Source organism: Pseudophryne corroboree, chromosome 2 (assembly GCF_028390025.1).
Source record: "Pseudophryne corroboree isolate aPseCor3 chromosome 2, aPseCor3.hap2, whole genome shotgun sequence".
NCBI classification, from domain to species: Eukaryota; Metazoa; Chordata; class Amphibia; order Anura; family Myobatrachidae; genus Pseudophryne; species Pseudophryne corroboree.
In genome coordinates this window covers 975,304,234-975,318,214 of record NC_086445.1, presented here as the reverse complement: position 1 = coordinate 975,318,214, position 13,981 = coordinate 975,304,234, and the positions used below count along the sequence as shown (strand labels likewise).

At 45.3% G+C, this 13,981-nt stretch overlaps 1 long non-coding RNA gene across 1 annotated transcript in view; it reads left to right on the top strand.

Annotated features, from left to right (window-relative positions):
* Positions 1–1,392, top strand: part of LOC134987440 (uncharacterized) — a 49,789-nt gene extending 48,397 nt beyond the window's left edge. Inside the window, exon 3 of the long non-coding RNA XR_010193103.1 lies at positions 1,164–1,392. This is a non-coding gene — a long non-coding RNA (uncharacterized LOC134987440). The remainder of the gene's footprint in view (positions 1–1,163) is intronic.
* The last annotated feature ends 12,589 nt before the right edge of the window (positions 1,393–13,981 follow it).

The window sequence follows — 13,981 nt, the reverse complement described above, 5'->3', positions numbered from 1 at the left end:
CAGATGCAGACTGACTTACATAACAGAAATCAGCATTGCTGAGCAGAAATCTCTGCAGACTAAGATTGGAAACCATCGCTAGTAGCTGTCAGTGCAGGTGCAGTGTGTCAGTTGACTGACTGCTCTTCCATTGGAACTTTGCCTGTCCCCCACTGCTACATATCAGCATGTGCCTTCAGAGCAGTGCAGTTTTTGGCACTGGGCGACATCCTGAGCAAAGTTGCTTAATTCAGCGACTCCACGGCCTAATTGGTGGCCACCATGTAGACCTCCATGGCCCTGACAGAGTTCATACCTACAGTGGGCAGAAACCTAATTCTGGAAAAACTGCACTACCATGCCAAATTTAGTGGTGCTTGGTCCAAAACTCTAGTCGTGCATAAAAGATACACACACACACACACACACACACACACACACACACACACACACACACACACACACACACACACACACACACACACACACACACACACTTGGGTGGACCTCACATGGCTTGTACTATTAAACTGCTTAGTAGTGACGGAAGAAGTTGTTATGTCTGTGATGGTAGAGGTGATCATGTCTTTGTTTGGGATGCAATCAATTTACCTCCAATCAAAATCCCGACAAGGTCAAAATCTCGACAAAGTCAAAATCCCGAGATGGACAAAATACCGACATTTAAAATACCGACAAGGTCAAAAAAAATACCGACATGTAAAATGCAGACAGGTCAAAATGCAGACATGAGTTTTTCATGATTTTTTCATTGAAACCGACTTGTTCATACTTTACCATCCCAGTGGACCTGGAGGGGGAATATAATAGTGCACCGTGTCCGAAGCATGGCGAGCACAGCGAGCTATGCGAGGGGACGCGGTACACTTATATGGTGTCCATGTCGACCTATGTCGACATACACACAAAAACAATGAAAACAGCATGTCGGCATTTTGAACCATCAGCATTTTACATGTCGGTATTTTGACCTTGTCTGTGTTTTAAATGTCGGAACTTTGTCCATGTCTGGATTTTGACCTTGTCGGCATTTTGACCGTCGGTCAATTGCCGTTGGGATTTTGATTGGAGGTATTTCATACCGATCCCCTTTGTTTGTATAACAAAATTATGAGAAGATCAGAAATGATTTTATCTTAATATTGTTTTATTTTACTTTTCAGATAACTGGCGTCCAGACACAAGATCCCATACCTGTATATGATTGGACACAGCTATTTGTGTGCTATATTTAACCCTGCACTCTACTGAATACTCTCTGTATCAACATTTAGCCATATCCCGCATGTACTAGGAAATGTGTTACTGACCCAGCAAGTAAAAGAAACATGTTAAGATGTAATCTGACACCATTAAAATAGCTTCTTATTATGCATTCAAATTAAATGATTATATCCCTTCTACAGTGAAAGTACTATTCATCTGCTACCAATATCTTAATGAAATCATGCAGAATTGCAAGAAGAGCCCTTCAAAGCTTGTTAAATTACATCTGATTTAATTACAATTTTGTTTGTAAGAGAATTTTTTTTACTGAACATCTTGTGGCTTTCAATCATCATCCCAAAATATTTATATGAAAGGTTTGTATTCTGAATGCAATTAGTCTGCAGAATAAAAAATGGTTCCTATTAGTAAGCTAAGTATGGAACTCAATGAATGTTAAAGTTCTCATTTCTTTCCCCTTAGCCTACAGTTAAGGACACATCCGCTGCGAGATTCTACACACATTGCTTCCAGGCTCAGTGGCAGCTAGCATTATCTCATAAAGGGGCACAATTACTAATTATCGGATTTCCGATGCATTAATTATAGTTTCTTATTGTACAATTATACATCACTCGAATGTACTATTCATTGCATGCAGCGACAGGGTCTGCAAAAGGAGTGCTTTCCTACCATGTTTAAGAAGTGCAATGATCTCAAAAGCTATCATTTCACTTTTCCTCTGGTATTAAATATAAAACTGTGCTCCTCTGTCTCTGTCTTGCACTTACTGCTGCAATAAATGAAACATTATTTAAATAACCTGGTGAAGTCTCCTGGATACTGCAATGTGGTCAATCAGGAGTCTAAGGGTCAACTGGACAGGGACCTTAACCTAATCATTTTCATTGTACAGCTCTGTGATAACATGTAAGGGGTGTGATACGCAATGACGGCGGTCACACGACAGTGGGATGCAGACTGTTAGAATGCCGATAGGGGAGAGGGTAATTAATTTACTCCTCCCCTGCACCCTAAACTAACCCGCTTGGTGGCGGCTAGGGCTGAAGACACAGGGGGTGTGTCAGCTATGGCTAATCCCAGGGGGTGGTGGATAGGGCTAAGTACACAGGGGGTGTCAGCTACAGCTAATTCCTGGGGGTGGCGGCTAGGGCTAAGGACACGGGGTCTCAACTACAGCTAATCCCAGGGGGTGGCGGCTAGGCTAAGGATACAGGGGGAGGCAACTAGGGCTAACACCCTCCCCCCAGATTCCTAATCCTTACCCCCCCTGCCCCCCCTCCCCTCACCCTCACCTCAATACTTAGATACGGGATGCCATCAGTCAGGGTTCTTGCGCTGGGATTAGGAGTGGTGTCAAGATTAAGTGTTGGTCACCTGACCACCGGCATCCAGAGCAGCAGGATGCTGACCCATATATGAGAGCTGAGAATCATTAGCAGAAGCTGACTCTGGGTGCTGTGCAACAATATAATATGGCTTTTACCTGGATTATACACCCTATTTCTCTAAAACAAACCATCAAATAAAATATTCTCAGTAGGTGTTTACCAGTAGGTGCACTAAGAGGCAATGGTGGTCATTCCGAGTTGATCACAGCCAGCAACTTTTTGCTGATGCTGCAATCAACTAGTACACGCCTATGGGGGAGTGTACTTTAGCGTAGCCGGGCTGCGATCGCTTGTGCAGCCCCGCTAAGCTAAAAAAAATTCAAGCAAAAGAAGACTAGGCTGGGGCCGGCTTTGACGTCAGACATCCGCCCTCCGTTCTGCTGGACACGCCTGCATTTTCTTCTCCACTCCCCGAAAACAGTCTCCTATGGTCCGGAACCACCCAGGTACACCTTCTTTCTGTTAATCTTCTTGCAGTCGGCTCTGCGACTGCTTTCTTCGTAGGACGCGGTGTAACCCACAGTGCAACCACCGCGCATGTGCATTCCGAATCCGTTCGCACCACAGCGACACACGGCTGCGTGCGAATGGGTCGGAATGCCCCCCAATGTGCATTAACCTTAATATGCTGTAACTGTCTTGCATTGCCTGGGGCGTACCTATGACAAAAAGTTTATTTGAACAAATATCTTTCCTTTTTCACTTTCTGGATAAAATTCTCCAAAGCTCTTTTTAATGCAGATATACAGTAAGTGCTCTTTAGTTTCTGTACAATTTATTGACACTTCACTTAGTACAACTTCAAAATTGCAACTTTAACATAAAATTATTCAAAGCATATACAGAAAACGTAAATACTGTTGAATTGCTTTATGTATAATTGATTAGCCACATCTGTCAGAGATATAAGAAGTGAACAGCGGAGTAGAGGAATAAGTCCATAGAGAAGCACTTGTGAAGTAATTATACTATTCTCTTTTTCTTCAGACAATGTTTGTGTGACATCTGCGCTTTGCCTAATTACGGTTCTGAGGTGTTGTTTATCTGTACATTTATTAACACATTAATGTTCAAAACCTATAAAGTTGCTTCTAATTTAGTGCCACATTGTTCCACGGGAATTGTAAATGACGTGCAAATTGGAACATAATTGTCATATGCGTTTAACATTATTTAAAAATTTCCATATAAACTGTCGTACAGGACGGAGAAAGAGGAAGAGTCTAATTAAAAATTGCATGAAGGCGCTTTTGCATGGCATAAAGTGGCATGTTGGTGCAATATTCATACTGTGTGATGAGTTAGGATCCCTATTGACAGTTGTATATATATTAGAGATGTGCGGCGGGCACTTTTCGTGTTTTGGTTTTGGTTCAAATTCCCCACTCGTGTTTTGGTTTTGGCTTGGTTTTGCCAAAACCACCCTTTCGTGTTTTGGTTTTGGTTCAAATTCCCCACCCGTGTTTTGGTTTTGGCTTGGTTTTGCCAAAACCACCCTTTCGTGTTTTGGTTTTGGTTCTGGATCTGGATGATTTTTAAAAAAAAAACATAAAAACAGCTAAAATCACATCATTTGGGGGTAATTTTGATCCTACGGTATTATTACTTCAACGACTTGTACATAGAAAGGAGCAGAAGGGGGCAATTAACATATAAGGGCATGTGCAAATAAACCTGGTGCAAGATTTGGAGTTAAAGGTGATTCTTGGTGCTTTACCGAGTCACATCTATGATCTAGATTTACAGGTAAATAAAATCACCATCACTATATCCATAAGTAATGCTGATTAGTATGTGTACATCCATCCTGCTGTAGTTCAGTGATGCTATGTGGTAAATTTACTAAAGTGTGACTTTTTTTTAGAAGTGAAGTAGAGATGAGCGGGTTCGGTTCCTCGGAATCCGAACCCGCCCGAACTTCAGGTTTTTTTACACGGGGCCGAGCGACTCGGATCTTCCCGCCTTGCTCGGTTAACCCGAGCGCGCCCGAACGTCATCATCCCGCTGTCGGATTCTCGCGAGGCTCGTATTCTATCGCGAGACTCGGATTCTATATAAGGAGCCGCGCGTCGCCGCCATTTTCACACGTGCATTGAGATTGATAGGGAGAGGACGTGGCTGGCGTCCTCTCCGTTTAGACTAGAGTACTAGAGAGAGACACAAATTTTGGGGAGCATATTATTAGGAGGAGTACTACTTGCTGCTGATAGTGTGACCAGTGACCACCAGTTTAATTAATCCGTTCTCTGCCTGAAAAAAAACGATACACAGTGTGACACAGTCACATACCATATCTGTGCTCAGCCCAGTGTGCTGCATCATATGTAATACTGTATATCATTATCTGACTGTGCTGAGTGCTCACTGCTCACACAGCTTAATTGTGGGGGAGACTGGGGAGCAGTTATAGCAGGAGTACATATTTTAAGTACAGTGCACACTTTTGCTGCCAGAGTGCCACTGCCAGTGTGACTGACCAGTGACCACTGACCACCAGTATTGTGATTGTCTGCTGACCACCAGTATAATTGTGATTGTCTGCCTGAAAAAGTTAAACACTCGTCGTGTGGTGTTTTTATAAACGCATTCTGCAGACAGTGTCCAGCAGGTCCGTCATTACATAATATATACCTGTCCGGCTGCAGTACTAGTGTGATATATATATATATATTTTAATTTTATCTCATTATCATCCAGTCTATATTAGCAGCAGACACAGTACGGTAGTCCTCGGCTGTAGCTACCTCTGTGTCGGCAGTCGCTCGTCCATCCATAATTGTATACCACCTACCCGTGGTTTTTTTTTTTCTATCTTCTTGATACTAGTAGCTTACTTTAGGAGTCTGCAGTGCTGACAGACAGTGTCCAGCAGGTCCGTCATTACATAATATATACCTGTCCGGCTGCAGTACTAGTGTGATATATATATATTTTAATTTTATCTCATTATCATCCAGTCTATATTAGCAGCAGACACAGTACGGTAGTCCACGGCTGTAGCTACCTCTGTGTCGGCAGTCGCTCGTCCATCCATAATTGTATACCACCTACCCGTGGGTTTTTTTTTTCTATCTTCTTGATACTAGTAGCTTACTTTAGGAGTCTGCAGTGCTGACAGACAGTGTCCAGCAGGTCCGTCATTACATAATATATACCTGTCCGGCTGCAGTACTAGTGTGATATATATATATATTTTAATTTTATCTCATTATCATCCAGTCTATATTAGCAGCAGACACAGTACGGTAGTCCACGGCTGTAGCTACCTCTGTGTCGGCAGTCGCTCGTCCATCCATAATTGTATACCACCTACCCGTGGTTTTTTTTTTCTATCTTCTTGATACTAGTAGCTTACTTTAGGAGTCTGCAGTGCTGAGTCTGACTGACAGTGTCCAGCAGGTCCGTCATTACATAATATATACCTGTCCGGCTGCAGTACTAGTGTGATATATATATATATTTTAATTTTATCTCATTATCATCCAGTCTATATTAGCAGCAGACACAGTACGGTAGTCCACGGCTGTAGCTACCTCTGTGTCGGCAGTCGCTCGTCATCCATAAGTATACTAGTATCCATCCATCTCCATTGTTTACCTGAGGTGCCTTTTAGTTGTGCCTATTAAAATATGGAGAACAAAAATGTTGAGGTTCCAAAAATAGGGAAAGATCAAGATCCACTTCCACCTCGTGCTGAAGCTGCTGCCACTAGTCATGGCCGAGACGATGAAATGCCGCAACGTCGTCTGCCAAGGCCGATGCCCAATGTCATAGTACAGAGCATGTAAAATCCAAAACACCAAATATCAGTAAAAAAAGGACTCAAAAATCTAAAATAAAATTGTCGGAGGAGAAGCGTAAACTTGCCAATATGCCATTTACCACACGGAGTGGCAAGGAACGGCTGAGGCCCTGGCCTATGTTCATGGCTAGTGGTTCAGCTTCACATGAGGATGGAAGCACTCAGCCTCTCGCTAGAAAAATGAAAAGACTCAAGCTGGCAAAAGCACAGCAAAGAACTGTGCGTTCTTCGAAATCCCAAATCCACAAGGAGAGTCCAATTGTGTCGGTTGCGATGCCTGACCTTCCCAACACTGGACGTGAAGAGCATGCGCCTTCCACCATTTGCACGCCCCCTGCAAGTGCTGGAAGGAGCACCCGCAGTCCAGTTCCTGAAAGTCAGATTGAAGATGTCAGTGTTGAAGTACACCAGGATGAGGAGGATATGGGTGTTGCTGGCGCTGGGGAGGAAATTGACAAGGAGGATTCTGATGGTGAGGTGGTTTGTTTAAGTCAGGCACCCCGGGAGACACCTGTTGTCCGTGGGAGGAATATGGCCATTGACATGCCTGGTGAAAATACCAAAAAAATCAGCTCTTCGGTGTGGAAGTATTTCAACAGAAATGCGGACAACATTTGTCAAGCCGTGTGTTGCCTTTGTCAAGCTGTAATAAGTAGGGGTAAGGACGTTAACCACCTCGGAACATCCTCCCTTATACGTCACCTGCAGCGCATTCATAATAAGTCAGTGACAAGTTCAAAAACTTTGGGCGACAGCGGAAGCAGTCCACTGACCAGTAAATCCCTTCCTCTTGTAACCAAGCTCACGCAAACCACCCCACCAACTCCCTCGGTGTCAATTTCCTCCTTCCCCAGGAATGCCAATAGTCCTGCAGGCCATGTCACTGGCAATTCTGACGAGTCCTCTCCTGCCTGGGATTCCTCCGATGCATCCTTGCGTGTAACGCCTACTGCTGCTGGCGCTGCTGTTGTTGCTGCTGGGAGTCGATGGTCATCCCAGAGGGGAAGTCGTAAGCCCACTTTTACTACTTCCACCAAGCAATTGAATGTCCAACAGTCCTTTGCGAGTAAGATGAAATATCACAGCAGTCATCCTGTTGCAAAGCGGATAACTGAGGCCTTGACAACTATGTTGGTGTTAGACGTGCGTCCGGTATCCGCCGTTAGTTCACAGGGAACTAGACAATTTCTTGAGGTAGTGTGCCCCCGTTACCAAATACCATCTAGGTTCCACTTCTCTAGGCAGGCGATACCGAGAATGTACACGGACGTCAGAAAAAGACTCACCAGTGTCCTAAAAAATGCAGTTGTACCCAATGTCCACTTAACCACGGACATGTGGACAAGTGGAGCAGGGCAGGGTCAGGACTATATGACTGTGACAGCCCACTGGGTAGATGTATGGACTCCGCCGCAAGAACAGCAGCGGCGGCACCAGTAGCAGCATCTCGCAAACGCCAACTCTTTCCTAGGCAGGCTACGCTTTGTATCACCGCTTTCCAGAATACGCACACAGCTGAAAACCTCTTACGGCAACTGAGGAAGATCATCGCGGAATGGCTTACCCCAATTGGACTCTCCTGTGGATTTGTGGCATCGGACAGCGCCAGCAATATTGTGTGTGCATTAAATATGGGCAAATTCCAGCACGTCCCATGTTTTGCACATACCTTGAATTTGGTGGTGCAGAATTATTTAAAAAACGAGAGGGGCGTGCAAGAGATGCTGTCGGTGGCCAGAAGAATTGCGGGACACTTTCGGCGTACAGGCACCACGTACAGAAGACTGGAGCACCACCAAAAACGCTTGAACCTGCCCTGCCATCATCTGAAGCAAGAAGTGGTAACGAGGTGGAATTCAACCCTATATATGCTTCAGAGGTTGGAGGAGCAGCAAAAGGCCATTCAAGCCTATACAATTGAGCACGATATAGGAGGTGGAATGCACCTGTCTCAAGCGCAGTGGAGAATGATTTCAACGTTGTGCAAGGTTCTGCTGCCCTTTGAACTTGCCACACGTGAAGTCAGTTCAGACACTGCCAGCCTGAGTCAGGTCATTCCCCTCATCAGGCTTTTGCAGAAGAAGCTGGAGACATTGAAGGAGGAGCTAACACAGAGCGATTCCGCTAGGCATGTGGGACTTGTGGATGGAGCCCTTAATTCGCTTAACAAGGATTCACGGGTGGTCAATCTGTTGAAATCAGAGCACTACATTTTGGCCACCGTGCTCGATCCTAGATTTAAAACCTACCTTGGATCTCTCTTTCCGGCAGACACAAGTCTGCTGGGATTCAAAGACCTGCTGGTGACAAAATTGTCAAGTCAAGCGGAACGCGACCTGTCAACATCTCCTCCTTCACATTCTCCCGCAACTGGGGGTGCGAGGAAAAGGCTCAGAATTCCGAGCCCACCCGCTGGCGGTGATGCAGGGCAGTCTGGAGCGACTGCTGATGCTGACATCTGGTCCGGACTGAAGGACCTGCCAACGATTACGGACATGTCGTCTACTGGCACTGCATATGATTCTCTCCCCATTGAAAGAATGGTGGAGGATTATATGAGTGACCGCATCCAAGTAGGCACGTCAGACAGTCCGTACTTATACTGGCAGGAAAAAGAGGCAATTTGGAGGCCCTTGCACAAACTGGCTTTATTCTACCTAAGTTGCCCTCCCACAAGTGTGTACTCCGAAAGAGTGTTTAGTGCCGCCGCTCACCTTGTCAGCAATCGGCGTACGAGGTTACTTCCAGAAAATGTGGAGAAGATGATGTTCATTAAAATGAATTATAATCAATTCCTCCGTGGAGACATTGACCAGCAGCAATTGCCTCCACAAAGTACACAGGGAGCTGAGATGGTGGATTCCAGTGGGGACGAATTGATAATCTGTGAGGAGGGGGATGTACACGGTGATATATCGGAGGATGATGATGAGGTGGACATCTTGCCTCTGTAGAGCCAGTTTGTGCAAGGAGAGATTAATTGCTTCTTTTTTGGTGGGGGTCCAAACCAACCCGTCATTTCAGTCACAGTCGTGTGGCAGACCCTGTCACTGAAATGATGGGTTGGTTAAAGTGTGCATGTCCTGTTTATACAACATAAGGGTGGGTGGGAGGGCCCAAGGACAATTCCATCTTGCACCTCTTTTTTCTTTCATTTTTCTTTGCGTCATGTGCTGTTTGGGGAGTATTTTTTTGAAGGGCCATCCTGCGTGACACTGCAGTGCCACTCCTAGATGGGCCAGGTGTTTGTGTCGGCCACTAGGGTCGCTTATCTTACTCACACAGCTACCTCATTGCGCCTCTTTTTTTCTTTGCGTCATGTGCTGTTTGGGGAGTGTTTTTTGGAAGGGCCATCCTGCGTGACACTGCAGTGCCACTCCTAGATGGGCCAGGTGTTTGTGTCGGCCACTAGGGTCGCTTATCTTACTCACACAGCTACCTCATTGCGCCTCTTTTTTTCTTTGCGCCATGTGCTGTTTGGGGAGTGTTTTTTGGAAGGGCCATCCTGCGTGACACTGCAGTGCCACTCCTAGATGGGCCAGGTGTTTGTGTCGGCCACTAGGGTCACTTAGCTTACTCACACAGCTACCTCATTGCGCCTCTTTATTTCTTTGCGTCATGTGCTGTTTGGGGAGTGTTTTTTGGAAGGGCCATCCTGCGTGACACTGCAGTGCCACTCCTAGATGGGCCAGGTGTTTGTGTCGGCCACTAGGGTCGCTTAGCTTAGTCATCCAGCGACCTCGGTGCAAATTTTAGGACTAAAAATAATATTGTGAGGTGTGAGGTGTTCAGAATAGACTGAAAATGAGTGGAAATTATGGTTTTTGAGGTTAATAATACTTTGGGATCAAAATGACCCCCAAATTCTATGATTTAAGCTGTTTTTTAGTGTTTTTTGAAAAAAACACCCGAATCCAAAACACACCCGAATCCGACAAAATAAATTCGGTGAGGTTTTGCCAAAACGCGGTCGAACCCAAAACACGGCCGCGGAACCGAACCCAAAACCAAAACACAAAACCCGAAAAATTTCAAGTGCACATCTCTAAAGTGAAGCTGTTGACCATGACAACCAATCAGATTCTTGCTATTATCTTCTAGAAGGTGCTAGATAAATGAAAAGTAGAATCTCCACTTCTAAAAAAAACTCACACTTTAGTCATTTTATCTCTATAATTCAGGGGAACATAACTATAATGATATTTAAAATATACAGATTGTTGCATAGTAGTACATACAAAACATCCAATCAAACATCATTAACCAGATCAAAGGACCAACACAGTTTCCTAAATAACGTGGAGGAAATATTTAAATAACCTCCAAACTAGTGGTATTTCTGTATCGGCATATATTTCCTGGTAGACAACAGATCTGAAAAGTTGGAACTAGAAATGTGCAAGTTCTTTTTTTTAATCCGAGTAGCAAACTAACAACAGACCCGAACCGGGACTCGGTACCACTTGGAAACTCAAAGTGATTCTGAACTGGGACTCGACTTAACTTGGAACCCCTAAGTTCGGTTGTGTTTGTATTTCAGGAGAACCGAACCGCGTATCTCTAGTTGGAACATAGGGGCTTATTTAGAGATGGACTCAATGCTGATGTTGCGCAGTTAGGTATGCATGGTGCATATGCAAGAGATGCTAAGACGAGTACGGCCATGAATAGACACATGCCGCGATGCGTGCGCCCATCGTGGATAAGCTGAGGACAGATGGGTCTGTATAACTACAAAATGTTATTCTACATGATAACAGCTCATACAAAAATATATCAATATTAAGAGCAAACTCAGGGAAGGATTGTTCTAAACAAGAAAAACAGAAAAGTGTTCCCCCAGCAGATCAAAAAGCATCAGCAATAATACTTTAACACTACTTAATAATCCGGCTCTTATGGGCTGCAGCCGAAGCAGTCCATAGAACCCGGGAGTTTGCCCATCTCAGCATACGCTGGTCCTGGCACTTGCCCAGGGCCGGATTATGCCTGGGGGGGGGGGGGGGGGGGCACTGAAGACAGGGGGGCCCTCCCCTATTGCTAGCAACTACCCCATTGCTCTGCTCACTGTGAGGTCAGGGCGCGTGGCTTAATCGCCGGATGTGTGGCCACGCCTCTTATGCAAATGCCGTGGGTTTTTGTTTTATTGTTTTATTCAGATCTGGAGGGCTTGATTGTGACCTTCAGCCAGGGGCTAATCCGACAGGAGAAGAGGGGGTACAGGAGCCGGCGACGGACTCTGGCACGGGTAACTAGTACCCACTCCCATCTCCCTCCTTCATGATCCCAGGCAGTACAGTGACCGATTCTAGCTCCAGCCTCCGCTGCTGCTAGGAGAGCTGGTGGCAGAAGCTGGAGAGGGGAGAAGACAGCATCAGAGCTGGGGAAGAGCTGCTCTGGCCATGGCCCCCCTAAACCTGGGGGGGCTCAGGGTACTTACCCCCTGACCCCCCCCCCCCCTTAATCTGGCTCTGCACCTGCCAGATCCATTGTGCAGGTGCAGTGACCTGGCAGACAGGACTCAGATCTCCTGGCTGCTGCAGCCCACCTACTAAATGTAAGTAGGAGCCGCCGGTGGTTCCAACTGCCACATTCTTAAATCGGCCCTGCTTGCCTCTACACACCTACTGTAATAATGCCTTATGTGCAACCCCAGTTAGGGTCACTGCTGAAGCCACATGCGTCCTGCTCCTGGAAGCCCAATCCTGCATTTTCAAATGCAAAGCCTTTTGCAATAAAAAATTACCCAGTGATGATCATTGATTTCTGAGGGGCTTGTTCACTAAGGAAAATCCAGCAAATATGTCAGTTTTCGCATATTTAACAATTTCTTCCTTTGATAAATAAGCTGCAAAGCATCTAGAAAGATACCTGACCACTAATGTTTAATACAGGTGCTCCTCATCCACCCCAGAGTGACAGAAGTTAGCATTTTTAATTTGTTATGATAACTGTTGCTTGTAATTATGATATAAGAATTGTGTGTGTATAACAGAAGCTGATGTCTGTAAACTGAGAACAAACAGCTGCTTTTTTATTACAAGAATTTATAATGGACAAATGGGATTTCAACAGATTTATTTTCAACTGCATTCTTTTTTATTAAACTATTCCCATAATTCTGAGTTATAGAAGTATAGAAGTCCACAGGGTTTCCCCTGGATACAGTCCAGAGTAGACGGGACTCAGGCAGCGATATACAAAGTCCAGATCTGCAAGAGGGAGGCTGATGTTGACCAGATGGAGTTAGGCACTTGTGGAAGAACGTAACAGCGAGTTAATTTTCAGTGACCTTTAGGATGACCAAAGATCGTGGCTTGATTGTGGTGGGATGTGATAGCCTGCAAGCTTACACGCCAATTTGCCGGTGATGTACAATTTATTACGAAACCCTACACTGGTGTGGCATTCTGGTGTGTTTACAGTGTATTTTGTAAACTACAAATAAAAAAATTCAGGGTTCCCCCAGCTAAAGCACAACCTGCACCAGCCCTGTGGGTGTGAAGCTAGTAATTTGTTGTTAAAAAAATATAAAAATCTATATTCTTCTTTAATGGTGGGTCACAGGTTTCAGCTACTGTAGCTCTGTTATTCCCAAATTTAAAGGCTGTCAGGGCATGTTGGTACATGGATAACCACAGATGCCAGCATGCCCTGGTGCACAGGGCTTTTAGTTCACTGCCATAGGAATGAATGAGAGAACTCTGAATGGTTAGAGCATGGCTCAACAAATTCCTGGGTCCAGGTCGCCATGGAAACTAGATTTTGCTGCCTGGCCCTAAGAAGTCCTATGTGCTGCCGGTGATTGTGGCTTCGGAATGGGTCGTGTGCAGACAGGGGAGGGGATTGCTTGCCCAGGAAGGGGGAGTGTGTGGCTGTTGAGGGATGGGGGTACCACATTTCCTTAGTTGTCTAGACATGGGTTTTGGTTTGCCCGAGGAGTGGGAGGAAGCTGCTCCGTAATGTGGCTGCATGGAGGAGTTCAGTTTTTGTTTTGGTGGGCGGATGGTGATCTTGCTCCTTCACTTTTGTCCTGGCTTCTAGATTTTACAAAAAGTTGTCAAGTCCTGGGTTAGAGAGTGGGAGCTGTTAATAATAATAGTCTACCACCAATATGACACCGCCCTGTTTAGTTTCCACTTGTCCAGCATAGTGGCCTATGAAGTGAACTCCCTTCAGGTCGATAGAACCAGCCTCACATGTATTAGTCACTTTTGCGGCTTTTAACTTGGCTCTGAGTTTCTGGGCAGCTCACTCTAGTGAACTTAGCCTTGGCCCTTCCATCCCTGAACCCTGACCTTCCTCCTCCCTTCCCCCTCCTTGAGGCAGATATCTGAGTTCACACTGATAGCAATATTTTCCAGTTGACTATCGATGGCTAATAAACTCTGGAGATTCAACATGAAGTACTAGAACTGTAAACAAAGAAGGTCGACCTTGTTCCACAATCTTCTGTCTTGCACCAGCCTGATCTTACATATTATACCTCCAGTGGCTGATTTTACCTATGGGCTGCAGGGATGCAGCTCCCCCTACTAAAATCTGCTACTTCAGTGAGCTC